Raw genomic sequence first — 4,979 nt, forward strand, 5'->3', positions numbered from 1 at the left:
CGAACCTAGCTTACCGATTGTGTAGACGACCGCAATCGGATGGCCGGAGATTTTATCTTTCTTCCACCGATTTTCTTGTTTCTCTCTCTAGAAGAACTAGAAGATGAAGCGGTCAGTGTGAGGATGATTTGTGTGGGTAAGTGTGTTTTAAATTTTGAACGATTTCTTTTACATATTGTGTGTGCGTGTAAGCTGATTTGACATAAAATAAGGGTTGTGTCAAATGACCGTCTTACCCTTCAGCTTTTACAACATGTTTTTTTAAATATAAAAAATTGTACCAATGATCCTCATTTGATCTCAACCATCAATTGCAACAAATCAAAGGCTTAGATAGGATTTACGTGGTTTTCTCAACTGCAGTGGGTTTTTATTTTAACCTTTCCCATATATATATATATATATATATATATATATATATATATATATATATATATATATATATATATATATATATATAGGGGTGGGATCTAGAGAGAACTTCTTTCAGAGAGAGAACTAGAGAACTACTAAAGAATTATTTTTAACTTAAAAAAAATATTTTCAATTTTTTTCTTTTCTCCTTCTAATAAGATGATATTGTTTTTAAAAAAAACCATCGATATAATGCATATGTTCATTAATGTGTATTGCATATATAAAATAGTGTTTTATTGCACACAATACAACACAAATGCATTATCTTATACACACTATTGAATATATGCAAATACAACACTAATAACTGTATGCAAAACACATTATCTGCCCATTGGACCTTGCTAGGGGATGCCGCCCCTAGAACCCCGCTGCCAGGGGCACTGCCCCCGAACCCCCGTTCGTTGAGGGTTATAATTAAACCAGAAATACGATATGGATAAAGATAGTTAATTGATACGTGTAATTATTATACTGTAACACCCCGCAACCGCAGCGGAAACGTAAACGGGATGCGACAGACACCTCTGATATCAACCACATTGTTTATAAAGAAAACTGAATGCATTAATATACTTCAAAATTACATAATCTCATCTTTCATTACCGTCTAGGTGATACACACATCATACAATACGATTCATAATTCTATCTGTTATAATGTATCCTAACATCTCGCACACAAATCTTACACACATCAAGCACTTAGCACGTAAGCAATCACTTCATCTAATTCGTACCTGAAAAGCATGTGAGAAAACGGGTCAACTACGAATAGTTGGTGAGTTTCACAATTTTAGTAAACCATGATATATCATTATCAAAATATAATATTATCAATGTAATTATGCTGAGCCCACAAGTGAAACCTCTGTTAACCCAGAACACTTCCAATAACCTCTGGGGACAATGTTAACCCAGAACACTTCCAATAACCTCTGGGGACACTGTTAACCCAGAACACTTCCAATGACATCTGGGGACACTGTTAACCCAGAACACTTCCAATAACCTCTGGGGACACTGTTAACCCAGAACACTTCCAATGACATCTGGGGACACTGTTAACCCAGAACACTGTTGCGGGACCTTACAATATTAACAACTCAGACAATTATCATCTTAGTACATTTCCGTACGATTCCCGTACAATAAACAATATATATAAATTCACGCAAATCCATGCGTTCAGTAAAATCCACGCAAATCCATGCGTTCAGTATGTACTTAAATATTTCAGTAGTAACATGCTTCCGCCCCGGGAAAACATTTAAAACAATTCAGAAAAAGGGGTTCGTGAAACTCACCTTAGCACATGCAAGCAGGTAGCAACAATCATTATCAGTTAACACGTCCAATCTGTAATATGATCCCTACGATCGTTACTATACACTCATTATTAATATAACTTTAACCAGGTTAACCGGTACATCTGGGGACACTGTTAACCCAGCACTGTACCCGTTCTGGGGGCAAGGTTAAACCAGAAACACTTTTCCGGACTCAGATTGTGATGTCGTTTAGAGTTCAACAGTCAAATCTTCTAATAGCTTGTTTTCCCCGTTTTGCGTGCCTAGCACGGTTATCCAATTTTATGTTTCAAAATGAGTTTGGTCACACACGACCCGAAAATAGTTGTTGACTGATAATTTAATTAAAGTGGTGAAATTAGTACTCGGTTTAGACGCCCCGATTGACCGCGGGACCCGTTTCCGTTTTTGGCGTACCGGAAACTGTTAAATCGGTTAAAAATACCCAAATCATCCGAATTATTTTCGGATGATTCATTTTTACTTGTTTAACTCAATTATATGAAAATAGTCCATTTTTAGGGTTTTTATACACCAGTCAGCTCGCTTAAGCGAACTTCACCGGTTTACGCGTTTTAACTTTAAAAGTTTGATAATTAGTCACAAATAATTATCCGTTTAACCTCGGATCTGGAAATTTTGTACAAATAACATTTTGACCGTGGGGAAATTTATAAAAATATTTCCAGAATTAATTTCTATATTTAAAATTTATTTATCTATTTTTAAACACCATTTAAACACTAAATATGTCGTAAATACCAAACGATCTTAGAAAAATCCCAAATTTTTCCTGGATGTCCCCTGACATCCACATAGTCCCCTGTAATTTTTCCAGAACCAAAATCCCCTTTTACATGCCATTTTCACTAAAACCGAGCTAGAATCCCTAGAACTCGTTTAACCGAAAAGCCTATTTAGTCTTCTCCAACTGACCTCAAATTTTGTGTGTGACTTATAGATGATATAAAAAGCTTATCTACAATTTTCCAGAATTTTTCATGATATTTAACTATTTTTCACCATTTTTGGCCAAAACCGAGCATTAAATTCACCAAATATTCATCCTTTATCCAAAAATTACCAAAAATTCACACAACTCTTATTTTCATGTGTAGAACATCCCTGTAAAATTTCATGACCTAACTCTAAACGACCAACAATCTGTCCAAAAACACATACACCAACAATAACCGAATATACCTTTCTTTTTCCGCCACTACAAGCTACAAACTCGTCTTTCCGCCTTATCTACCACTAAACACAGATCCTACAAACAACATACCACAATACCAAGCAAGTCCAACTCACGATCAAGCCATTTCTTTCATGGTTACGGTTATGATACAAAAACAAAGATTTAAACCGTAAAAATTCGTTCTTGGTTCGTTTAACCCCTTTCTTGGACCAAGATCCCTTGTATAACCCGTATACATCACTTGATCATGCAAGAATCGTTTTTCATCTTTGAAACCTCATTTTCTTGCAAATAAACTCAAGAAACGAAGATGGAAACGTGATTAACTCGCTTATTTACCTTGTTTTCTTGCTAAAAACTCTCGGTTTTGGATCATGATCTTGAGAGGATTGGAGATTGTTGGATGGTTTTGTGTGAAAAAAGAAAAATGAAGTGGGTTTGTGGGGGTGGTAGTCCGATCGGTCTCTTGGAGGGGTGGGGTGGGACCCACCTCTTCATTTTAGGCCACATGTTTGGATTCTCGTAATCCGGATAATGTTTTGGATAATCTGGTTCAGTTCGTTTTTCGGTTGAATGTTTAATTCGGCTTAAAACGAGGCTAAAACGGTCGTTTTTTTCGGCTAAAAATGAAATTTATATAAAACCGATTTAAAAACTTAAACCATGACATTTATTAACTTAAAACGTCATATTATTAGTTATTACGCATCTTTTTCGGCTTGATCGATCGTCTCTTGCTCGGTTTGGTATTAAAGGTTTCGTTTAACGTACCGACGTACTATTAAATCGAAATCCTTTTTCTGTGCTTTAATCCACTCATCCCGAAGCTTTAATACTTCGTAACATCACTAAATATCATATATCTCGTCTATAATTGAACCCTCGATTCATTCGGGTTTCAATAACTATCGATCGTTTGATCGCATATTCAATACGGTGAATTATATATTCACGTACAATCAATACAATGAACCATGTATTCTCGTATAATTACCATGGTAACTCATGTACCCGACATTACATATGACGTAACTAACGTCTATCGGTTAGGGTATACCTGGTTTCGTCGGAATCGTTACATATACAGTTAGCCGTGCATAACTAAAGAAAGGAATAACCATTTACGGTGAATGTAATTGCATTTAAGTGAGTTTCTAGCCCCATTTCCTTGTTGTGTTTTCGGGGCTGTGTGTATACTCGATAGTGTGAATACACTTACCTTAAGTGGTAAGTGTATGCTATAAATGATATACGAGTTAACTATGAATTCTTGTCGGTGTGTGAACGATCTTCGGATATTGCACGTATCTCCAAGGAGAATGATTGCCAAGTAGTTAATAGTGTGTATGAATGCTATGATGCGACTTTCTTATTATGTAAATGATGTACTGATATAGGAAGTGTGTGATATACAAGTAGAAGTATAGTGTGATAGAAGTGGTGAGGGGTTAGTAAGAGTGATAGTGGCATGACAATAGTACGTGGTAGGGTGAGCCTATGTGTGCATTTGTTATTAAAAGTGGCATAACGTGAGTGCGTGGTGGGACAAGCCTATACGTGCCTTCGTTATTAAGTGGCATAACGTGAGTGCATGGGAGGGCAATCCTCTATGTGATTCAGTAAACAAGTGACTAAGACGTAGGGGACAGTTAAGTGGCTAAGTGGTAAGGTGAACAGGTCTAACAGAGGACCACATGTCTTCGGACACATATATAATTGCATGTAATGGTTGTATGGTAAGTTGCTTGATTAACTAGAACTCACTCAACATAGCTGACTTTTAGTATGCACGCAGGTGAGCAAGCTATAGAGCTAGCACGAGGATGGCACATGGCATGGATTGAACGGTTGGCATCTGAAGATGGAAGGAATGATGTTTTACATATGATGTTTTATATTATGGTTTAAAGGAAAGATTGAATGTTTTGTAAAGAATAGTTGAAGTTTACGTTTTTGCGAAACGTTTTAATTAACTCTGATTTGTAAGATCTGTGTTTATGAGTAAATCTGACGCTAAAGTGAGGCACCGGTAACGGGGCCTTACAGATGAACCA

The sequence above is a fragment of the Bidens hawaiensis genome, unplaced genomic scaffold, assembly GCF_021521415.1.
Source record: "Bidens hawaiensis isolate Kalapana, Puna unplaced genomic scaffold, B.hawaiensis_p1.1 tig00027063_1, whole genome shotgun sequence".
Taxonomy (NCBI): domain Eukaryota; kingdom Viridiplantae; phylum Streptophyta; class Magnoliopsida; order Asterales; family Asteraceae; genus Bidens; species Bidens hawaiensis.